The sequence below is a fragment of the Oryctolagus cuniculus genome, chromosome 11 (assembly GCF_964237555.1).
Source record: "Oryctolagus cuniculus chromosome 11, mOryCun1.1, whole genome shotgun sequence".
Lineage (NCBI taxonomy): Eukaryota > Metazoa > Chordata > Mammalia > Lagomorpha > Leporidae > Oryctolagus > Oryctolagus cuniculus.
This window is the reverse complement of record NC_091442.1, coordinates 23,695,787-23,720,487: the sequence shown is the minus strand read 5'-3', so window position 1 is coordinate 23,720,487 and position 24,701 is coordinate 23,695,787. Positions and strand designations below refer to the sequence as shown.

Sequence of the window (24,701 nt, the reverse complement as noted above, 5' to 3'; positions counted from 1 at the left end):
CCCTTACCTCATAAAAGAGACCAACACTGGAGGTGACCCCCTTCCACTGGAGACCATGACCTGGAGGAGGTGCTGGGGGGCTCTTTCCGCTTCCCCTCCCTCACCACTTTCTACTTTTGGGCTCTCTGCCCACTCACGATGGGTATTTCTGTGTGCGGAGCAACGCATGCTCACATGTATGTGTATGTGTGTGTGTGTGTGTGTGTGTTTTCTCACCTTTTAAATAAAAATTTACCTTATATATGTTAGTACCAAGAATGCCTCACTTTGTGCATGAGAAGAGCCTGGAATAAAAATCAACCCCTCCTCCCCCACTACACCTCCATGTGTTCAGCTTTCTGGAAGCTTTCCAAACTCAGCCTTCGGGGGTTGTTATGGAGGCATCAGTATGTGGGCACAATCGATTATATCGTTGCCCACTGGTGATCAACTTAACCTTCATTCCTCTCTCCTCCCTGGAGGTTGGGGAGTGGAACTAATCTCAACTCTGTAGCCCTGTCCTGGTTCTTCAGATGATCAGCCCACAGCACTGCCCCACCCACTTTGTCCTGAAACTACGTAGGGGCTGCCAGCCAACAGCCAACTCATTAGCACACAAAAATGACCCTTAGTACTTTGGAAATTCCAAAGATTTTAGGAGTTTTATGCCTGAAAATTGGACAAAGACCAAATGCATATTTTACAGTATCACTTTTTTATGTATTAGCAATTTTTTCTTCTTACTGCTTGGGAGTTTTCCATTGTGTGAATGACTGAGCTACATTTCATCTATTCTCCTGCTGATGAAATACAGTACTTTCACTGGGTTGCCAACTTTTTTTTTTTTTATAATTTTTTTTATTTGATAGGTAGAGTTATAGACAGTGAGAGAGAGAGAGACAGAGAGAAAGGTCTTCCTTCCGTTGGTTCACCCCCCAAATGGCGGCTACAGAAGCCATTTGGAGATCCGAAGCCAGGAGCCAGGTGCTTCCTCCTAGTCTCCCATGCGGGTGCAGGGCCCAAGCACTTGGGACATCCTCCACTGCCTTCCCGAGCCACAGCAGAGAGCTGGCCTGAAAGAGGAGCAGCTGGGACTAGAACCAGTGCCCATATGGGATGCCGGTGCCGAAGGTGGAGGATTAACCAAGTGAGCCACAGCGCCGGCCCCCTGTTTTTTTTTTTTTTTTTTAAAGATTCATTTATTTGAAAGTCGGAGTTACAGAGAGAGGAGAGGCAGAGAGAGAGAGACAGAGAGAGACAGAGAGACAGAGAGAGATATCTTCCATCCGATGGTTCACTTCCCAGTTGACCACAATGGCCAGAGCTGTGCCAATCGGAAGCCAGGAGCCAGAAGCTTCCTCCAGGTCTCCCATGCAGGTGCAGGGGCCCAAGGACCTGGACCATCTTCTACTGCTTTTCTAGGCCATAGCAGAGAGCTGGATCAGAAGAGGAGCAGCCGGGACTCGAACCAGCGCCCATATGGGATGCCGGCACTTCAGGCCAGGGTGTTAACCTGCACCGACCCCTTGCCAACATTTTAGACCAGAGTTCAAATCCAGCTTCTGCCACAAGGCTGCCTATGGACTAGTCACTTTGCTTCTAGGAGACTCAGTTTACTCATCTACATAATAGGGCAAGTTATAGCCATTGCTTACTGAGTGTTTGCCTGGCAGTTTTCCAGCTGTTTTACTTGCATTAGTTCATTTAACCCTTACAACAACCCATGAGGTGGATATATTACTAGTGCCACTTCACAGATGAGAAAACTGGGTACCCCACCTTGTGAGTGTTCAGTGAGATAGTGGGTGTGGTAAAGGTTAGCTCTTATTTGTAATAAACTAGCTGGATCTTGGAGACGTTTAAGTTTACTCTTCCTCACTACTAATTGGAACTAGGGTTGCCAAATAAAATACAGGCTGCCCAATTAAATTTGAATTTTAGATAATGAAAGTTTTGGCATTAGTATGTTATATACGATATTTGGCTGTGTTTATACTAAAAAAAGTATCCATTGTGTATATGAAATTCAAATCTAACTGGGCCTCTTACATTTTTATTTCTAACTCTGACAATCCTCCCAATTTGTACCCCAAATTGCAGATGAGGAAATAGTTTCAAAGAGGGCAAATAATGGAGCCCCAGCCTCAGGTCCTAAGTGATCTCTTTGGATTCAGATCTCAGGCTCTCCAAAGCCAGGTCCAGTATCTTCTCTCCTTTACACACAGCTTCTCAGGACTTCCTCTGCCTTGAGCAGTTGAAAGCAGAGGAGTTCCAGGGAAGAGGAGGATAAAACAGGTGACAGGTGGTCTGTGGGCTTCTCAGGTTTCTCCCCCACCTCCTCCTAGCTCCGCCCCTGCTGCCTTCCCTTCCCCCTCTGAGAGGCCCAGGAACCTCCTTCCTGTGCTGGTGGCAGACTGCTCCAGCCTTGCACACACACACACACACACACACACACACACACACACACACCCTGCTCTCGCAGCACAGGGTCTTGCCCAGCACTAACGTGGATGTCCTAGTCCAGGAGGGTGAAGGTGGCGGGAGGCTTTTTCAGGCACTGTTTCCGCACTCTGACCAAGCCACGACTGGGCTGTTCTGGCTCCGGGAACCTGGGAGCAGAGCTACACAGCATGAGAGAATGAGGAAATGGCCAGGCCGGTATTCCCGGCTCTACCCACTCAGCTTCTCCTTGGAGAACCACCTACCTACCCTGGACCGCCTGGACTCTTTACATAAACCAAGAAGGTAGGATCTGTTATTCCCATTTAGAGATTTGGATTTTGAGGTTCATATGACTGTGCCTAAGACCCTCAAAGCAAGTTATTGACAAAATAAGAACTCGATCTTTCATTGGTATGCCTCTGAAGCCTACATTATTAATTCCTGCTATCCTGCCTCCCAGATTAGAGCCATTTACTCTTTTGGCATTAGCAAGAAGGGCAGCATAGTGTAGTCCAGTGGTTTTCAAAGCCGGGACCCTGGTCATGAGCAGCATCTAAGAACTTAGAAATGTTAATTCTTGGGCCTGCTCCCAGAACTTCCTGGCTCAGAAATTCTGAGGGTCTTGGCAGACTGTTTCACTGTTTGGTGAAGCAGTGAAGACACTACTTGGGATGCTCACGTCCCATACCAGAGTGCATGGGTTTGGGTTCTGGGTCTGCTTCAGAGTCCAGCTTCCTGCTAATGCACACCTTGGGAGGCAGCAGGTGTTGGTGCAAGTACTTGGGCCCCTGCCACCTACGTGGGAGACCTGGATGGAATTCCTGGCTCTTGGCTTTGGCCTGGCCCAGCTGCAGCTGTTGCTGGCTTGGGAGTGGAATGGAAGATCTCTGTCTCTCTACCTATCAAATAAAATGTGAAAAAATCAAATAAATCAAAAACTGCTTAAAATTCTGGGTATGACACCTAATGATCTGAGGTTTTGACAACCCTCCATGCCTTTCCTTGCTACCCAGTGAGGGATCCAGGTGGTGTTCTGGATTCCCAGCGTAACTAACTTAAAGGGAAGCTGTCACAGTGTCTTAGCCCTCGATGTCCCACACATGAAGGAGGAGGAGGAGTTCACCAAGTTCCTTGCAGCAGGAAGCCCCCTGGTATCACCTGTGACCACTGATGGCGGTCATGCCTGATCGCTGCTTCTTCAGAGATCCTGAAGAGACTCGCGAGGAAGAGCAGACCGCTGCTGAGAGGACTGTGACCAAGGAGGGACTGCAGGGCGGATGGCTGGCCCGCTCCTGCGCTTACCGCCACAGCTACTGCTGTCTGAGGTTGCGGACTGGTCGGAGGGATTCCAGGCGCCCTCTGTGCCTATGCAGCGGTTCCCTGTGAAGACCAGAGTGCTCAGGCGGCTGCTGAAGACTGGGCTGCAGCCCCACTGTCCGTGATACCGAATAGGTAGGAGCAACCACTGAGGGGTCTCAAGCTGCTCTTCATAGTCTCCAAAGCAAAGCAGAAACGACGTTGATGGCAAACAAACACCAGTTTCTGAAAAGGAAGAATCCCTCCAGGCAATTCTTATGTACCCTTAAATTTGAGAATTTTTGATTTGTAATAGAAAGAGATGCATTTTTACAACAAAATGAGTATATATTTACAGCACAGTGTTGTGGTAAGGGTTAAGCTGCCATTTGCAATGCCAATATCCTAATATCAGAGTGACATTCTGATATTCTTGCTACTCTGCCTCTGGTCTAGCTCCCTGTTAATGCACCTGGGAAAGCAGTGGAAGATGGCCTAAGTGCTTGGGCCCCTGCACCTGTGTGAAAGACCTGGATGGAGTTCCTGGTTCTTGGCTTTGGCCTGACCCATCCCTTGGCCATTGCAGCCATCTAAGAACTGAACCAGCAGATGGATCATGGCGCTCTCTCTCGCTCTCTCTCTCTCTCTCTCTCTGATACTCTGCCTTTTAAAGAAATAAATCTTTTATTTAAAACAACCTTTTTTTTTTTTTTGACAGGCAGAGTGGACAGTGAGAGAGAGAGAGACAGAAAGGTCTTCCTTTGCCGTTGGTTCACCCCCCAATGGCCGCTGCGGCCGGCACACTGCACTGATCCAAAGCCAGGAGCCAGGTGCTTCCTCCTGGTCTCCCATGCAGGTGTAGGGCCAAAGCACTTGGGCCAATCTCCACTTCCCTCCCAGGCCACAGCAGAGAGCTGGACTGGAAGAGGGGCAACCAGGACAGAATCTGGCGCCCTGACCGGGACTAGAACTTGGTGTGCCGGCACCGCAAGGCAGAGGATTAGCCTATTGAGCCACAGCGCCGGCCATAAAACAAACATTTTAAAATAAATTTTTAAAAAAGATTTATTTATTCTAAAGGCTTAGTTTATCTATCTTTTTGTTTGTTTGTTTGTTTGTTTATTTATTAGAGAAAGGTCTTCCTTCCATTGGTTCACTCCCCAAATGGCTGCTACAGCTGGTGCTGTGCTGATCCAAAGCCTCTTCCTGGTCTCCCATGCATGTGCAGGGACCCAAGGACTTGGGCCATCCTCTGCTGCCCTCCTGGGCCACAGCAGAGAGCTGGACTGGAAGAGGAGCAACCGGGACTAGGACTTGGCACCCATATGGGATACCAGCACCGCAGGCGGAGGATTAACCGAATGAGCCACAGTGCCAGCCCCTATCTCTCTCTCTCTCTCCATCCATCCATCCATCCATCCATCCATCAATCCATCCATCCATCCATCCATCTATAGAGAGAGGTCTTTCATCCGCTGGTTCATTCCCCAGATGGCTGCAACGGCCAGAGCTGGGCCAGGCTGAAGCTAGGAGCCAGGAGCTCCATCCAGGTCTCTCTTGGTTAGCAGAAGCCCAAGCACTTGGGTCATCTTCTGCTGCTTTTCCCAGGCCATTTTCAGGGAGCTGGATTGGAAGTGAAGCAGTTGAGACATGAACCAGCACCCATATGGGATGCCAGCATCGTAGGTAGCAGCTTTACCCACTATGCCACAATAGCAGCCCCTTAAACTTTTATCATTGTACAGTACAGAGAAAAATACACAGATCCTAGGGTTACAGCTGGATGAATTTTCACACAATGGCTTGTGTGCCAGCACCTAGATCAAGGCACAGATCATTATCACTGCCCTGAGAAGTACCTTTGTGCCTCTTTCCAGATACACCTCCCCTGAAAAGATAACCACTATTCTGACTTCTAATGTTATAGATTTGTTTTGCCTAATATTATATAGTTTTAAAGTTATAGATGGGGGCCAGTGCCATGGCACAGTGGGTTAAGCTGCCCTCTGCAGTACAGGCATCCTTCATGGCCACCGGTTCAAGTCCCGGCTGCTGCACTTCCGATCCAGATCCCTACTTATGGCCTGGGAAAGCATGGAAGATTGCCCTAGTCCTTGGGCACCTGCACCCATGTGGGAGACCCTAAGGAAGCTCCTGGCTCTTGGCTTCAGAATGGTCCAGCCCTGGCTACTGCAGCCATTTGGGAAGTGAATCAGTGGATGGATGCTCTCTCTATGTCTGTCTCCTCTCTCTCTCTCTGTAACTCTTGACTTTCAAATAAATAAATAAATCTTTTCAAAAAATTCTAGATCAAGACTAAATCTGCATCCAGAGAGAGTATTTGGCTAGGTTCCTGGCTGAGTGCTCCTGACCAGTCATTTACTTTCCTTCAGACTCAATTTTCTTCTCTGTATAATGGTCATGATAATACTTCATACCTTAAAGGGTTGTTACATTTCCCAAACTTTTCTAGTGACAAGAATGCCTTGGAGCTCTGGTTAAAAAAACCAGATTCCCCTACAGCATAACCCTTAATAGGACAAACATAGTTGTGTTGTGAAGAAATACTTTTACTTTTTTTGTGTGTACAAAGCATAAACACACAGTATATAAATAGATACATATTATATTGTGCCATTAAACTTTCATGGATGGGGCTGGCGCTGTGGCATAGAGGGTAAAGCCACTGCCTGCAGTGCCGGCATCCCATAAGGGCGCCAGTTCGAGACCCAGTTGCTCCACTTTGGATTCTGCTCTCTGCTATGGCCTGGGAAAGCAGTAGAAGATGGTCTAAGTGCTTGGGCCCCTGCACCCACGTGGGAGACCCAAAAGAAGCTCCTGGCTTCTGGCTTCAGATCCGCCCAGTTCTGGCCATTGCGGCCATTTGGGGAGTGAACCAGCAGATGGGAGACTTCTTCCTCTGCCTCTCTGTAACTCTGTCTTTCAAATAAATGAATAAATCTTAAAAAAAAAAAAAAACTTTCATGGATGGGATAACTGGAGGAATATGTCTAAAAATGCTCTTTAGAGAGAGAACTTTTTAAAAAAATATTGGTAAACACTGCCCTAGAGCAGTGATTCTCCCAATGTGGAGATCTTGGTTAAAAATGCAAATTCTTGGGGCTGGTGCAGTGGCATAGTAGATTTTAAGCCTTCATCTGTGTTGCTGGCATCCCATATGGGCACTGGTTCAAGTCCTGGCTGCTCCAGTTCTGGTCCAGCTCTCTGCTATGGCCTGGAGAAGCAGTGGAAGATGGCCCAAGTGCTTGGGCCCCTGCACCCATGCGGGAGAGCCAGAAGAAGCTCCTGGTTCCTGGCTTTGGATCTGCCCAGCTCCAGCCGTGGCAGCCATGTGGGGAGTGAACCAGCAGATTGAACATCTTTCTCTTTGCCTCTCAAAAAGAAAAAAAAAAATAAGATTTTCCAAAAACTTTGTTATGAGAAAAAGCTGCCAAAAATTATATTAAAAATGCAAATTCTCAGGCCCTACCGCAGACCTATGGAATCAGAAGCAGACAGGGCCCCCAGGGATCTGTGGTTTAAACACAGAACCACCTGCAGGTGGTTGAGTCCTGACTGCAAGACTCCCTGCTCTAGAGAATCTGAGTGGGGTAGGTCCTTGGAATCTGTTTTTAACAAGCTGTCCAAAGGGGGTAATGCGGAACCACAGTGGTTTTGAAAGTACTTTGAAAAGTGTGACTTTCCAGATGGTAAAACAGTATTTTCATTAGGAGGAAACAGGCTAAATAATAATAGCAAAGGTCACTAATTACGGAGCGCTTCCTTGTGCCTGAGTCACTACTTGCACGGCCTATTACTTCTCACAAACAACTGTGCAGGACTTGGGCGGAGGGATGGGAAGGCAGACTGCCCAGGTTCTTATCCGGTATGTGACTGTGAGGCCAGGTGACAACGGTCCTTCTCTCATTGATGTGTTGTGAGCAGGAAGGGAGCTGGGTGCTCACTCCTAGAGAACACCAACCACGCGGGCGCCTCACCACGCCCATCATCCCCAAGCCTCCCTGTTAAAGGCTGGAGGAGGAGGATTTGAGTCCACTCAGTGTCTGTTTTTAGGGACTAAGCTGGGGGCCACCTCTGCAGCGCAGTGGGTTAAGCCACTACTTGGGATGCCCACAGACATGCCATATAACAGTGCCTGGGATCCAGTCCCACCTCCGGCTCGCTCCCAATCCAGCTTCCTGCCAAAGCATCCCGGGAGGCAGGGGAGGATGACCCAGGTGCTTGGGTCTCTGCCACCCACGTGGGAGACACAGAGGGATTTCCAGGCTGCTGGCTTCGGCCCGGCCATTTAGGTGTAAACCAGCAGATGGAATCTCTCTGTCTCTCCCTCTCGCTGTCACTCTGCCTTTCAAATAAAAACAAAAAAAGAAATGCAAATGATCAGACTCTGTCCTAAATCTACTGAAATTCTGGGGGCGGGAGCTCAGCAGTGTAAGTTTTAAAAAGCCCCTCAGGCGATTCTATGCACACTGCAGTTTGGCAACTCCAGCTACAGTCTTCAGAGGTTCTGGTGGGCGGGGTGCTAAGAACAAAAAAGGAAAAAGAAAGCGGAGCTGGGAGCCACTGGAGTCCTCACCTGGGCTGGGAAGAACTCCACTTAGCAGCTCTCACCAGCCCCCAGCTCTCCCGGCCCGGCAGCTGGCTGGCGCGCAAGGCCTGCTGGGGCTTGTAGTCCGGGCCGCTCCCGAGTGGAGGCGCCTGCGCATTGGCCGCTAACTCGCTTTAGTCGCTGTGGTCGGGGCTCGGGACCGGCTGCCATCTTAGTCGAGGGACTGAGGAGTCGCCGCCGCCCCGAGTCCCGGTAAACACCCGCGGGCTGACTGGGGGCGGTTCTGGGAGGAGGGGGAAGCCTGGGTGAGAATGACCTGAGAGAACGAGGGGTCGAGGAGTGCGGCGCCCGAGCCAGGACCGCCCCAGCGGCTGCGGCTGCTCCTGCCCTCCTAGCCGGTGTTCGTGGGGGGCGCGGGGAGCACGGGCCAGTGGCCGGGGCCGGGCGAGGGCTCGGATCGGCCAGACACACCGCAGGGCCGGCGCCTGCCGAGTTGCCCCGACCCCCTCGTCTCGTGGGCTCTCAAGTTGTGAGCGGGATGGGCCGCGGCGGACGTGGGCAGGGTCCATCCCCGCGCCCCTCCGCCGCTCCCGGGGGCCACTCTCCCGAGGCCCGGCCTACGCGCGGGGCCGGGCGGCCGCGGGCTACGTGGCCCTGTGAGGGGCGGCGGCCAGGCCCACCTGCCTCTGGTCTGGCCCTCCCGGGACTTTGCCGAGCCTTTGGTCTCCAGGAGGGCCCAGCCCGGCGGCTGCCTCCTCTGGTCTCCTCCACTCCCCTCCTCCCTCCATTGTCCCCCCGCGTGGTGGTCCCGGGCCGGGCGCCCTCCCCGGCGCCCGCCGCCACCGCCGCCGCGGCGCCGACTTGTGCAGACGTGGAGCTGTCACTGCCCTTGGTCCGAAGAGTGCCCTTTTCTTTAGCAGAGAAGAAAGTAGCTGTGAATGTGTTCTAAGGGCCGAAACGTGAGGAAGACGAGACTTTGAAGCGGTGAACTCAAGTTTGGAGACTCCGTTCGGGCCGCGACTTTGGAGAAACGGGATTTGTGCTCCCGAGGTCATCGTCGGGCCTAAAGTTAGTCAGAGAAGTAACGAGGTGAACTTGCGAAGTATCCGAAATTCTCCTTTCCCCCAGAACAACTCAGCGGGTTTTGTGGTTATATTAGTATCCTAGTCTTGTTACATTTTCTGCCGTTCTAACACCGCTGTAGTATACTTGCTTTGGATGGGGGGTGGGGAAGGAAGAGTGGGGTTTTTCTTTGAAAATTATTGAGCCTTTTTTTGGAGCCAGCCTCCTGTGGTCGGACTTAGGTGGATCGCCCTGCATCTGTTCCTAATATAATTCGACTTTAAGGAAATAGGTAAAGGCAGTGTTATTTCCACCGGCAGAATCGGCGAAGGACTTGCTGCTTCTCTGAAAGTTATCATGGCAGATCTGGTGAGAGCCTGCACGGTGTATTGACATGTTTACTCAAGGTGCAATGACTTCATTTTTCGGATTTAAAAATGAAAGTGGAAATTCTGCTTTTTAGAACAGTGGGTATAAGTCCAAAAGGACTTCATCTTCAGCGTGCGGGTCAAGGCAGCAGTGATAATGTGAGAATGAAAAAAAAAAAAAGAGTGCACAGAACTTCACTGTAGTCCAAAGTAAATAATTTCTACAGTCTTTTAAAAAACACATCTTTACACCTATTGCAAGAGAAAGGCAAACCAGCGGTCTCCAAATATGACCATTAGGGTAATGTTTTTTTTAAAAGTAGACATCCAGCTTCTTCCGTCTGAGATTGATTTAATAGATCTGGGTTGGCTTCCGTTTGTTTTCAGAACATGCCTCAGGTGATTCTAATGGGCCTGGGAACTACTGAGGTAAACAGTATTGTGGACATACCAAGGACAGCTCAAGAAACTTTTGAGACTGAGAGACGAGGAAGTGGTTAGTTCTGACTAGGGGTTGGCCAGAGGAGGAATCTAGACCTGCCCTTAGACCTGTGTTGGATCTTAGGTGATGAGCAGTTACATGACAAAGGTGAGGAAGAGGGGTAGAGAGAGGGAACATCTCAACCCTATGTGATGGCTGGAAGAAGGGTTCCGGGAGCGGGCAGAGAGTGGGATAGGGAAGGAGAGCTTTATGAGATGTGAAGAATGAAAGGTAAAAAGAAGCAGCTATGTGAAATGTTCTAAATATAATGCTGGAAATTTTGAATTTTGTTGTCGCTGGAAACATGCTGATTCTTACACAGGGATGAGAGGTGAGCGCCTGCGTTTTAGAAAGATTGCTCTGATACCAGAGAAAGGTTGGAAGAGTGGCTGTTGCAGAAGTCTAGGTGAGAAGTGACAAAGCCTGATGTTGCGGGAGAGACAGCTGGGATGGGTAAGGGATTGGATTCAGCTTTTTACTAGTGTGGTTTGTTCCTGTATTTTTGGATGAGGATTTTGGCAGGGAAGCAAGTCTGTGTAACAGGCTGCTTTTCTCTCAAAGGAACCCATTAGTGAGTCTGAATAGCATTGCCAGGTTATTTACGTTACTAGTATTAGAGTGAATTACTCACAAGCATATAAGAAATTAGAACCATGTCAGGTGCGATTTAGAAGATAACTTGACTGAAATTGACTGTCAACACAGGTGATTCAGGCTTGTTGGAGGTGTTTTTTGACAGTCTACCGAAATTTAATACTCAATTTTTAGAGTTGGAGATATTATGTACTCGATTTTGGCAAATAAATTTTGGTTTATAGGCCAACTTGAATTGAAGTAGCTGTCAGAGGAATTGTGTTTAGAAGGATTCTGGTTGCGTGGATTCTCTGGAAATGTGTTATGTTTAACTAGTGTTGCCTCCAGCTGATGGTTACCTAGTGGGTTACAAGGAGTCTTCATTAAGTTTATGGAAAAGCTATGAATCGATTCAAAATATGTTGCACCAAAATTATCTTTCAATTTTATTTTTCACAGACTGTGTAGTACCCTTCTTTATATGTGCCACGTATTTTTTTTTTAAAGATTTATTTTTTTATTTGAAAGGCAGAGTTAAAGCGAGAGAGATCCTCCATCTGCTGGTTCACTCCCCAAAAGTCTACAATCACCTGAGCTGGGCCAGCCAGGAGCCTCATTCAGGTCTCCTACATGAGTGCTGGGACCCAAGCACTCTGCTGTTGCCTTCCCGGGCACACCAGCAGGGAGCTGGATGGGAAATGTTGTAGGCGGCATGTGGGTACAGGGGCCCAGACACTTGAGCCATCTTCCGCTACCTTCCCAGGCACGTTAGCAGGGAACTGAATAGGAAGTAGAACAGCTGAGACTCAAATCAATGGCCATGTATGACGCTGACATCACAGGCAGCATCTTAACCTGCTGTACCACAGCAGCCATCACAAGGTATTCCCAGACTAGTCCAACCTATTAGTTTTCTGTTTGGTTTTAAAATTATTTAATTACAAATTTTTAAAGATGTATTTATTTGGGCCGGCACTGTGACTCACTTGGTCAATACTCCACCTGCGGTGCCAGCATCCCATATGGGCACCGGGTTCCAGTCCCGGTTGCTCCTCTTCCAGTCTGGCTCTCTCTTGTGGCCCAGAAAGGCAGTGGAGGATGGCCCAGGTGCTTGGGCCCCTGCACCCGCATAGGGGACCAGGAGGAAGCACCTGGCTCCTGGCTTCAGATCGGCGTAGCTCCGGCCATGGCAGCCATTTGGGGGGTAAACCAACAGAAGGAAGACCTTTCTCTCTGTCTCTCTCACTGTCTAACTATATCTGTCAAATAAATAAAAAAAGATTTATTTATTTGAAAGGCAGAGTTACAGAGAGAGCGCGCGCATAAGTACAAATGCGATCAATTTTCTATCTGTTGGTTCACTCCCCAAAGGGCTGCAACAGCCAGGGCTGGGCCAGACTAAAGCTAGGAGCTTCAAACTCCATTCTGGTCTCCCACATACTGCTTTTCCAGGTGCATTAGCAGGGAGCTGGATCAGAAGTGGAGCAGCCAGGACTTGAACTGGCACCCATATGGGATGCTGGTGTCACAGGTGGCAGCGCAGCCTGCTGTGCCACAGCTCTGGCCTCTGATTGTTTTTGAATTTTTATTTTTTTTAAAGGTCAAATAATTTATCTGAAACTAGTTAAGAGTCAGAGCTAGGACTAGAACCAGGTTTTGCAGTGCTCAGTCTGGTATTCTAAAGAGCTTTTGGTGTAAGACCAGGAAAAAAAAAATGAGGTATTTTCAGCTTATTCCTCTTGACTGTTTAGACAAGAGTTTAACAAGGAACTTTGGCCCAGAAACAAGTTTGTTCTGTTCATTCTGGCTGAAAAAACTTGTGTTAGTACTGGTGGGAAATAGTCACCTGTTTGATTCCCTCCATTCCCCCTCCTACCAACTCCCTACTTTTCTTTTTCCTCACCACTTCTGATTTTGGATATTGGAGATTGATTTTCTCTACATAAGTTGAATCAAAAGCATGCAAGTTTTTTTCCCCCTGTATTTATAGTTCTTAGCCAAATTCTGCGCTTATAATAAGCAGTCAGTAAAGGCATGTGGATTTTTCGTGGCTGTAAATGATACTGGCTTTGAGACAATATGAATTAGTAAAGGGTTTCACAGAATTGATTTGTAGCATTCTCTGATTGGGAGGTTAGCCCTCAGCTAAAACTGTTAGGTTGGAAACTATCCTCACCTCAAGGAGTAGTTAACCCTGCTATTCCTGCCCCTGTCTGCCTCTAGTCTAGTAGTGCACTTCCATGTAAAACTGCTGTCCCCTCAACTCTTTTTGCTTTTTTTCAGAACTGGCTGTGGTCAGATCCTTGGAGTGCTTTTTCTTTTCCTGTCCCTAGAGAATTCCCCATTACGGGAATCATCCTTACCGTGACCCTTATATGTTTATGTTGTGATTTTCATTTGGCCACATGTCCTTTGTACCTAAGTTGATGTCATCCTGTTCTGTGTATGAATCATTCCCCCCACCTCACGCTCTACCTACCTGCTCCATCAAACATTATCTCCTGAAGAATTTTTTAAAAGCCTTTGTGCTGTGTGAGTCCCAAGATCATTGCAAATATGGTGTGTTTAATCATAGAAATAATGTTAATGGACTCTCCCTACCCTTTTAGGTAACATGCCTTTCACAGTGGCCTTCTGGAGACAACGCCTTAACCAAAAGAAGTGATTTGAACTGTGAGAACTTCAGGTATGGCGACATTCCTACAAGAAAGATTTGGGGGCAGGAGTGATGCAGAGGACAAACCCTGGTCTCATATAACTACTGTGGGGAGATGTGGGGTGAGAGAGCATTGTTGGTGCTGGTTATGTCAGTTTATTGAAGAAATAGGCATTTTCCAAAAGCCTCTTCTACAAAGATTAGCCCATAAACTATACTTTTTCTTAATTTGGGTCCTCTGAGTTTTCTGTATCACTCCATCATACTTTGCCGTTTGTGCTGTTTTATAAATATTTTTCTATATAAACTTGTCTAGGTATTTGCACATGTATTGGTAAGAAGTGGAGGAATTGAAAAGAGGGCAACATGGTTCAATGGAAGAAAGAGGATTTAGGAAGAAAAGTTTGGGTTCTGATTTGCCTTTACCACTGACAAACTGAATGGCTTTTGGCAACTTATTTAATCTCCTTGGACATAAATTTATGTATCTATAACACAGAGGTATTGATTTTTATCTGTCTACTTGGTATGATTGTAAATCAGATAAAACATTGTAAATTTTCAGAAAAGAATGAATTCATATTAAGATAATCTTAACATGATTCACAGAATGGGAGAAATTTGGCAATAATATTGTGAAGGAAAGCATGAGAGTAAGACATTACTTTAAAAAGTTAGGAGAGAGGGGGCTGGTAATACGGTAGGTTAATCCTCAGCCTGCAGTGCTGGATCCCATAGGGGCACCGGTTCGAGTCCTTGCTGGTCCTCTTCTGATCCAGCTCTTTGCTGTGGCATGGAAAAGCAGAAGATGATGACGCAAGTGCTTGGGCTCCTGTACCAGTGTGGGAGACCTGGAAGAAGCTCCTGGCTTTGGATTGGTCCAGCTCTGGCTGTTGAGGCCATTTGGAGAATGAACCAATGGATGGAAGATTTCTGTCTTTCCCTCTCATTGTCTGTAATTCTACTTCTCAAATAAATAAATAAAAGATCTTAAAAAAAAGTCAGAGAAAAGAGAAACACTACTAGATAAAAAAATAGTAGAACATAAAGTCAAACTGAATAGGGAGTGAATGAAGTAGAGCAGGTAATTTGGTAGGTAAGAAAGCTGAATAGGGGCTGGTGTTGTTGTGCAGTGGGTTAAGCTGCCGCCTAAGATGCAGCCATTCCATATGGGTGCTGGTTCAAGTCCTGGATGCCCCACTTCCAATCCAACTCCCTGCTAATGCACCTGGGAAGACAGCGGAAGGGCCTCTACCGCTGACAAGGGAGAACTGGATGGAGTTTCAGGCTCCTGGCTTTGGCCTGGCCTTGCCCTGGCTGTTGTGGCCATGGGGAGTGAACCAGTGGCTGGAACATCTCTCCTTTTTCTTTCTCTCTCAAAATCTGGCCATTTGAGGCAACCTGGATGAACCTACTAAATGAAATAAGTCAGACACAGAAAATATATACAGACAAATACATAATTTCACTTAAGTTGTCGAGTCTAAAAATGTCTCACTCATAGAAATGGAGAGAAGAGTGGTTATTGGTTGGGGATTAGGAGAATGGGAAAAATGAGGAGATGTTGGTCAAAGGGAACAAACTTGAAGTTATGAGTAAATTCTGAAGCCCTAATATACAGCATAGTAACTATAATTTGATAATCATATACTTGATATTCACTAAACATATCTGAAATTTTTTAAAAAAATTTATTTTATTTATTTGAAAGACTGAGTTACAGAGAGAGGGAAATATGAGACATCTTCCATCTGCTGCTTCACTCCCCAAATGGCCACAACGGCCAGAGCTGGGCCAGGCTGAAGTCAGGAGCCAGGAGCTGCTTCTTCTGGAGCTTCTTCACGTGGATGCAGGGGCCCAAGCACATGGGCCATCTGATGCTTTCCCAGGCACGGTAGCAGGGAATCAGAAGTGGAGCACCTAGAACTCGAACTCATTCCCATATGGGATGCTGACACTGCAAGCAGCGGCTTTACTGCTGTGCCATAGCTCTGGTCCTGGGATTTTTTTTTTTTTTTAATAATTATTTATTTGAAAGGCAGAGAGAGAGAGAGAGAAAGAGATCAATTGATTTTCCATCTGCTGGTTCATATCCCAAATATCCAAAAGAGTCAAGGCAAGTTCGAAGCTAGGAGCAAGGAACTTTAACCAGGTCTCCCAAGTGGGTGAACCATCATCTACTTTCTTGGGCCATTATCTTTCTTCATATGCATTAGCAAGAAGCTAGATTAGAAGCGTGGGTAGCCAGGGCTCAACCAGGCATTCCAGTTTCTTTTCTCTACTGTGAACACTAGTATTTATTATTTATTCATCTGTATTATTCATTCATCTTTGTGTTTAGCTTATTTTTGTTAACTACTTGCCTCATAAGCACTCAAGACCAGTTATGATTTGTTTATGGTGGTGTCCCATTGTTAGAATCAAATGTGTGCCTAATTTGTTCTTTTTGATAATTATGGAGAGAAAGGAAGGAATGGTTAGATTATTTGTGAGAGACATTAGAAAGGAAGTGGGTAAGAGGGAAAGTAGATAAATGAGATCTCAGAGGAAGAGGTCTCAGAAGAGGAAGAAAGAAAAGAAATGAAAAATACATAGAAGAACAACACAAAAAAGAAAAAGCAGATGGTGTTATCTGCAGTAAAGGAACAAGGCAGCTTCCTTTCTTCGGTGGTGATGTAATTCCTCTCAGAAAATATGTGCTAGGAAAGATCATTCTGTATACAGAGTATCTTTAAAATATTTCTCAAAGTATCTATTTCATCCTGAGTTCACAAAGCAGTTCTTAGTGGAAAGAGACCTGGGCCAACATTTAGGAGACCTAGGGTTTAACCGGTGTTACTGATCACTTAGAATTCTGTTATCTTGGGCACTTCACTTGAATTTCTCTGGGCCTCATTTTCTTCGCTTGTTTATTGAATACTTTTTATTTTTTTTAAGAAAGATTGATTTGAAAGTCTGAGGTACAGAGGGAGAGGGAGAGATGGAACTGGATCAGAAGTGGAGTATCTGGGACTAGAACCAGCATCCATATGGTATGCCAGCATTGCAGTTGGCAGCTATACCTGACCACAATACAAGTCCCTATTGAATGTTTTGTGTATGATGTCTCAGGTTCTTTCTGGTTCATTCTCTTAATATACTTTGTGCTTCGTGTGTTTGCTCACTAATTTTTGGGGGCTTTATTGATTCGCAAAATAGGACTGCTATCAGAAATATCTAAAAAATAAGACTTAAATGAGAAGCTGTGTTTTTTTTTTTTTTTTTTTTTTTTCTTGTTTGAGAGGCAGAGTTAGAGAGAGAGAGAGACAGAGAGAAAGGTCTTCCTTTCAGTTGGTTCATCCCGCAAATGGCTGCTACGGCTGGCACGCTGCGCCGATCCGAAGCCAGGAGCCGGGTGCTTCCTCCTGGTCTCCCATACAGGTTTAGGGCCCAAGGACCTGGGCCATCTTCCACTGCCTACCCAGGCCACAGCAGAGAGCTGGACTGGAAGAGGAGCAACCGGGACAGAATCCGGCGCCCCAACCGGGACTAGAACCCGGGATGCCGGTGCTGCAGGCGGAGGATTAGCCTAGTGAGCCGTGGCACTGGCCAAGCCGTGTGCTTTTTAAAAAAACATTTATTTATTTATTTGAAAGGCATAGTCACTTAGAGAGTCCCCTATCCTGCAGTTCATTCCCTAAAGGCCACAATGGCTAGAGCTGGGCTAGGCTGAAAACAGGATTCTGGAACTCCATCCAGGTGTTCTGTGTGGGTGACAGGGGCCCAAGGAGTTGGACCATCTTCTGCTGCTTTCCCACTTATACTAGCAAGGAGCTTGATCAGAAGTGGAGCATGCAGGACTCAAACTGGCATGCATAAAGTATGCCAGCATCGCTGACAGAAGCTCAACCCACTGCACCATAACACTGTCCCCAAGAAGCCAAGTTATTTTAAGTTCTATTTTAAGCATTGACACAAAAACTTGTGGGTAATCTAAGTTTAGAAATGTTCAGTTTGTAATATTCAATAAGCATTTATTAAGCCACCTTAGTGCTGGATTCCAGAGTATTCAGATATAAAACTGTTTCAAAGATTTTGTGGTGTTTTGTTTTTTTTTGGGTCAGGAGAACAAACTTGCTTGTTAATAATTGTAAAAAATAAGATTTTAAAGGTTGTAGAATGGTTACATTGCATTGTAATTTAAGATAATGGTCCCTTTAACATAAGTGCCTCATTGTGGTAGGTATTGTAAAGGGTCATGATGAAAAAACCAGTTATTGCCCTCAAGAAATGTGCAATTCTTTTTACAGCTGGAAACTGCTTACCCTAATAGATATACAAAGGGTCTTCAAAAAGTTCATGGAAAATACATATTATGAAAATTGCATGCATTTCAGTTTTTTTGCACCAGTATAAATCTTCCTTCCATCCTTCCATCCTTCCTTCCATCCATCCATCCATCCATCCTTTCTCTCTTTCTCTTTTTCTCTCTCTTTCTCTCTCTCTCCTCTCTCTCTCTCTTTCTTTCTTTTAAAGATTTACGTATTTATTTGAAAGGCAGAGTTACAGAAAGAAGAGAGCTGTCTTCCATCTGCTGGTTCACTCCTCAAAAGGCTGCAATGGCCAGAGCTGTGCCTGGAGCCAGGAGTTTCTTCTAGGTCTCCCATGTGGGTGCAGGGGCTGATATGGGAGCTAGGCCAAGTCCCAGCTGCTTCACTTCCTATCCTGCTCCCTGCTAATGGCCTGGGAAAGCAGCAGAGGATGGCCCAAGTGCTTGGACCCCTGCACCCATGTGGGATACCTGGAAGAAGCTCCTGGCTTCAGACTGGCCCACCTCCTGCCATTGGCAGCCATTTGGGGAGAGAACTGGCAGATGTAAGACCTTTCTATCTCTCCCTCTCTCTTTCCCTTAACTTAGCCCCTCAAGTGAATAAATACATCTTTTTTTTTTAAAGATTTATTTATTGATTTGAAAGGCAGAGTTTATTGAGAGCAAGAGCGATTCTCCATCTGCTGGTTTATTCCCTAAATGGCCAAAACAGCCAAAACTGTTTTGGAGTCCCATTCAAATCTAGGAGCCAGGAGCCTCCTCCAGGCCTCTCAGGTGGATGTGGGGCCCAAGGACTTGGGCCATCTTCCGCTGTTTTTCCAGGCACATTAGCAGGGAGCTGGTGGAAGTGAAGCAGCTGGGGCTGGTAGTGGCACCCACATGGGATGCTGGCATCACAAGCAGTGGCTGCTCCCACTAAACCACAATTCCAGCCCCGCCAAGACTTTTTTTAAGGCATGAAAAATTCCAGAAGTGCTCTCTGCATTTTGGTAAGCTTTAATGTGCTTAGTCATTTATGTGAAGAAAAAGAGGACTTTCAAATGTAATCTTTTGATTTTTTTATTGCAAAGAATCAGTTCAGTTGGTCACAGAGGTAAGGATACTTGTCAAAAGGATTATATTGTAGGGGTTAACAGGGTATACTAGAGTTAGGTTTATTTGGAATATTGACTCTTCCGTGTACTGTTGGGATGATCGTGGGTGAGTAGCTTAACTTTCGTGCCTCAGTTTCCTCATCTGTACATTGGGAATTGTAGCAGCATATATCCATGGAGATAATATGTTCCTGCTTGAACAAAACTTGGCTCACAGTAAGCATGAAAATCATCATTTAGGTTCATTAATTGATTCATTAAGCTTATATAATAATGTTAGCATCATAAATTCCATGCATGTGGGGCCAGCATTGCAGCATAAAATCAGGCAGTAGATAAAATCACTGCCTGAAATGCTGGCAATTCCGTATGGCACCTGTTTATGTTCCAGCTGCTGCCCTTCTGATCCAGCTCCCTTCTAATGCACCTGGGAAAGCAGCAGAAGATGACAGAAGTGCTTGGGCCCTTGCACCCATGTGGGAGACGCAAATGAAGCTCCTGGTTCAGCCTTGGTCATTGTGGCCATTTAGGGAATTAACCAGCAGGTGGAAGATTTCTCTTAATCCTTCCTCTCTCTCTGTAATTCTGCCTTTCAAATAAATAAATCTTTTAAAAAAATATTTGACATCTTGGGAATGTACTCACAGTGTATCAGTGATTTAAAAAAAAATGTGGTATACTGGGTTAAGCCACTGGTTGGAATGCTGGTTTGAGTCCCACCTGCCCTGTACTTCTCATCCAACTTCCTACTTAATGTACCTGGAAGCAGCCAATAATGACCTAAGTACTTGAATCCCTGCCACCCATATGGGAGACCCCTATATATTTCTTGGCTCCTGACTTCAGCCTGGCCTTGACTGTTGTAGACATTTGGGGAGTAAGCCAGCAGAAGGAAGATATTTCTCTGTATCTCTTTTCTTTCTCCTTTTTTCTCTTTCTCACTCTGCCTTTCAAATATTTTTTTTTTTTTAAAAAAGGTTTTCAGGAGGTGAAAAATAGAGGTAAAATTCACATAAAATTTACCATTTTATTTTAACTTTTTTTCTAAAGATTTTTATTTATTTGAGAGGTATAGCCACGGACAGTGAAAGGGAGAGACAGAGAAAGGTCCTCCCTCTGCTGGTTCACTCCCCAGACGGCCGCAACTGCGGGAACTGTGCCGATCCGATCCGAAGCCAAAAGCCAGGAGACTCCTCTGGGTCTCCCATGTGGGTGCAGAGGCCCAAGCACTTGGGCTGTCCTCTGCTGCTTTCCCAGGCTACAGCAGAGAGCTGGACTGGAAGAGGGGCAGCCAGGACTCGAACTGTTGCCCATATGGGATGCCGGTGCCGCAGGGGAGGATTAACCCACTGTGCCACAACTCCGGCCCCTATTTTTTTTTTAACAGCTACTTTTAAAGTTTTATTTATTTACTTATTTTCATTTTATCTGAAAGTCAGACTTAGAAAAATCTTCCACCTGCTAGTTCACTCCCCAAATTCCTACAACAGCTGGGACCGGGCCAGGCCAAAGACAGGACACTAGAACTCCATCTGGGTCTACTGTATGGGTGTCAGAGACCCAACTACTTGAGTCATCTGCTGCTGCTTCCAAGAGTGCACATCAACAGGAAGGTGGATCGGGAGTGGAAGTGCTGAGTCTCAGCACCAGGCACTCTGACATGAGATGTGGGCATCCTCAGTGGAATCTTAACAGCTGTACCAACTGCCTGCTTCCAATATTTGCTGTTTTTAAAGTGCACAGTTCAGTGTTGGCTCACTAGTAGTCAGTGGGGATGGCAGACTGAGTGTGGCCCAATCATCTAGCTTTTTTCTAAAGAGAAGCTTGAATCTAGATTTTGTAAGAAATCTTTATTTTTAAATGTTGGCAGCTTACAAGTTCACACACTATGGGCCAAACAGATCACCACTGTGGACAAAATGGAACTTGACTTTCTGTGTCATAACCCATGTTCCCTGCTCTTTGGGAAGAAAGCCATTACTCACTTAAAGATATAAAACAGTTCAAGGAGTGAGCATTGTGGTGCAGTGGGTTAAGCTGCTGCTTGGGATGCCTGCATCCCTCATTGGAGTGTCTCAGGTCAAATCCCAGGACTGCTTCTCTTCTGATTCATGTTTCTGCTGATGTGCACCCTGGGAAGCAGCAGATGTTGGCCCAAGTACTTGAGCTTCTGCCACCCAGATGAAAATCTTGGCTCCTCTGCCTTTCAAATAAATTCTTTAAAAAAAGACGAAAGAAACAAATCACGCAACACCTCAGAACAGTCTAATGCATAATGATATATATGTAGAATAATAAAGGCAGAGAAAAGGGTGGAAACATTGTACAAGGGTAGAGAGACAGGAATGGACTTGGAGTGACAGTAATGTAGTGAATAGATTAGTTGGAGTTTAGTTTAAGCTATTTTGTGCAGGACTGGTATTAGGAGAAATTTTGAAAAAGTTAAGAGACTAGTCTTATTTTGGAATAACTTTGAAACTTATTGGCTGATAGGATGAAATGGTATTTTATGAGGATTTATTTGTCAGTATTGAGGTCTGTAACATTTACTAGGATAGAGAAGGTCTGGAGGCAGAGAGACCAGGCTACAGAGATGGCATTGAGAACGAAATGAAGGGGACCAAAGCTTATGTAAGAGGCAGAAGTGTGGAGTAGATGATGACATCCCATATTGCAAGCTTTTCCCCTATTCACTTGTGAACATTGGATATGTGAAGATAATACTTTGTATGGTCTGCCCAACTTTGTGGATCTTGCTTCATCCCTCTCTTACCCATAACATTCTCCTTACTGAAGGGTTGTATAAATATTCTTAAGATGTCCCAACTTACACTAGTAAAATAGAAAGAAAAGGGAAAAACTAAAGTAGTTCAACTACTTATCCAAAACATACCTAGTTTTGGATTTTTGGTGATTTCAGTTAACCTCTGGTACGTTTCATTAGACTGAGTTTATACATGGAATTTTTGTATTTACTAAGGTTTAGGAACACTGACAAATGGTTTGCTTTTGGAAAAGATGCAGAGTTTTGCTGCAAAACACTTGACATAATAATTCATGAATCAGAGTGTTTAAGAAACCAATAAATGTTGTAAGAAGGTAGAGTATGTTTATTCTATGTAACCTGAGAAAATGAATTTTCGGATTTAGTTTTCACCAGATCCTTTGTTCTATTTATACTTTCTCATGAATAACTTCCCTATGTATGTCAAGAAAATTTTCCTTATTGATTAAAATGCAAAATACATTTTAAATAATTGTTTTAGCAAGTAAACAAAATAGTGTAAGATTCAGTCTCTCTTTTTTTTAAGATTTATTTATTTATTTATTTGAAAGTCAGAGTTAGAGGGAGAGACAAAGAGATTCTCCATATGCTTGTACCTTACCTAGATGGCTGCAACAGTCAGGCCTGAGCCAGGCTGAAGCCAGGAGCCAGGAACTCCACCCAGGTCTCCCACGTGGGTTTGCAGGGGCCCAAGTACTTTGGCCATTTTCTGCTGCTTTTCCCAGGCTATTAACCCATTAACGGGGCTGGAGTGGAAGCAGAGCAGCCAGGTTCTGAACTGGTACGCAGATGCTATACCATGATGCTGTCTCTTCCCTCCCTGCCCTCCCCCCAATTCTTTTCCTTCTTTCCTTTTGAAAGGCAGAGAGGGAGAGTCAGAGAGATCTTCAGTCCACTTATTCACTCCTCAGATGGCCAGATTGAAGCCAGGAGCCCAGAATTCCATCCCAGTCTCCCACCCAGTCTCTTAGGTATAGGGCCCCAAGTACTTGAGTCATCCTCTGCTGCTCTCCCAGGCATAGTAGCAGAGAGCTAGTTTGGAAGTAGAGCAGCTGGGACTCGAACCTGTGCTTTTATGGGATGCTGGCATTGCAGGTGGCAGCTTTAACCTACTATGCTAACATGCTGCCCCCATAGTCTGAGTATTAAGACTATCTGAGTTAATTCTGCTTTTCAAACAAATGAATCTTTAAAAAAAAGTCTATCTGGGGCCTGCGCTGTTAGACGGTAAAGCTGCCGTTTGCAGTGCCGGCATCCCATGTGGGCGTCGGTTCGAGTCCCAGCTGTTCCACTTTGGATCCAGCTCTCTGTTATGGCCTGGGGAAGCAATACAACATGGCCCAAGTGCTTGGGCCCCTGCACCTGCGTGGGAGACCTGGAAGAAGCTCCTGGCTCCTGGCTTCAGATTGGCACAGCTCCGGCCATAGCGGCCATTTGGGGAGTGAACCAGCAGATGGAAGTCCTCTCTCTGCCTTTCCTTCTCTCTCTGTGTAACTCTTTTAAATAAATAAATCTTAAAAAATGTCTGAGGTAAGGCCGGCGCCGCGGCTCAATAGGCTAATCCTCCACCTTGCGGCGCCGGCACACCGGGTTCTAGTCCCGGTCGGGGCGCTGGATTCTGTCCCAGTTGCCTCTCTTCCAGGCTAGCTCTCTGCTGTGGTCAGGGAGTGCAGTGGAGGATGGCCCAAGTCCTTGGGCCCTGCACCCCATGGGAGACCAGGATAAGCACCTGGCTCCTGCCATCGGATCAGTGCGCTGCGCCGGCTGCAGCGCGCCGGCCGCGGCAGCCATTGGAGGGTGAACCAACAGCAAAGGAAGACCTTTTTCTCTGTCTCTCTCTCTCACTGTCCACTCTTCCTGTCCAAAAAAAAAAAAATGTCTGAGGTAAAGCAATATTTTCTTCATGGATGAATAAGATTACTGGATTGAGCCTCTAAGAAGTGCAGAAAGTTGCTGCCATTACAGAGATGCAGTAATAGCATCAAAAAAGCTAAGTTAAAATCTCATTTAATGAGGAATTTTTGCTTTACTTTCATAGTATGGTATGACCTCGCTTGGGAGTTCTTTTGTTCCAGAAATTAAAAGGGATTTTCAGTTGCTATCTCTAATTGTAGTTCTGCCTTGGAAATGGGGAGGAAAGGAACATGGGAAAGGAATTAGGTGCATTTTCTTCTGTGAAAAGTTGGTAGATAACAGGAAAGCTCAGATTGGTTTCTGTTCTTTTTAAACATATTTATTATAGGTCTTAAAGCTATATTCTGTATGTATTGAAGTGTGTAGCACCTTGCTGCGACTGCTTTTCCTTGTGCAAAGTGTTGCTGACGTTTTTCTGCTGTCATCTCTCCACTTTTGCCCTTGAAGGTTTATACTTTTTTATTCCTGTCTTTCATTTTGTTGCCCTAATTTTAGTTTATTTTTATTATATCATTGATGTTTTCATTGTGAAGATATCTGTCCTAATTTTTAAAAATTTATTTGTTTATTTGAAAGAGTTACAGAGAGGCAGAGAGAGAGAGAGAGGCGTTCCATCTTTTGATTCACTCCCCATATGGCAACAATGGCCAGAGCTGCGCTGATCTGAAACCAGGAGCTTCTTCTGGGTCTCCCATGTGGATGCAGGGGCCCAGGGACTTGGGCCATCTTCTACTGCTTTCCCAGGCCACAGCAGAGAGCTAGATTGGAAGTGGAGCAGCAGGGACTGGAACTGGCACTCATATGGGATGCTGGCATTGTAGGCTGTGGCTTTACTCCACAGTGCCGCACCCCCTAATTTTCATTATTTAGTTTTTTATTATTGTAGTAGGATATATAACAAATTTTACCTTTTGGATCATTTTTATGTCTTCATTTCACTGACATTAGGTATATTTACCTAGTTATGCAACCGTTGCCACTGCCAATCTGTTGAACTTTTTTTCATCTTTTTAAAAATTATTTATTTGTTTATTTGAAAGGCAGAGAGAGAGAGAGAGAGGTTTTCCATATGCTAGTTCACTCCCCAAACCAACACAAGGTTTTCCATATGCTAGTTCACTCCCCAAACCACCACAACTGCTAGGGCTGAGCCAGGAACTGTATGCAGGTCT

The 24,701-nt window shown here is 45.8% G+C and overlaps 1 protein-coding gene and 1 long non-coding RNA gene across 6 annotated transcripts in view; one reads left to right on the top strand and one right to left on the bottom strand.

Annotated features, from left to right (window-relative positions):
- Nucleotides 1-2,453: 2,453 nt before the first annotated feature.
- LOC127491126 (uncharacterized) lies at nt 2,454-9,120 on the bottom strand. The gene is made up of 3 exons (XR_011379947.1): nt 8,315-9,120; nt 3,724-3,963; nt 2,454-2,588 (listed from the first exon to the last, which is right to left on the bottom strand). It is a non-coding gene; the product is annotated as an uncharacterized lncRNA (long non-coding RNA).
- ITCH (itchy E3 ubiquitin protein ligase) overlaps nt 8,408-24,701 on the top strand; it is a 126,407-nt gene continuing 110,113 nt past the window's right edge. For 4 of the 5 annotated variants that reach the window (XM_070051924.1, XM_051846160.2, XM_070051923.1 and 1 more), the window contains exons 1-2: nt 8,408-8,539; nt 13,381-13,457. The gene's annotated coding sequence lies outside the window, so the exon portion shown is untranslated. Of the gene's footprint in view, nt 8,540-9,187; nt 9,377-13,380; nt 13,458-24,701 lie in introns of those variants that run through there. The other variant, XM_017341669.3, reaches the window with a different exon arrangement.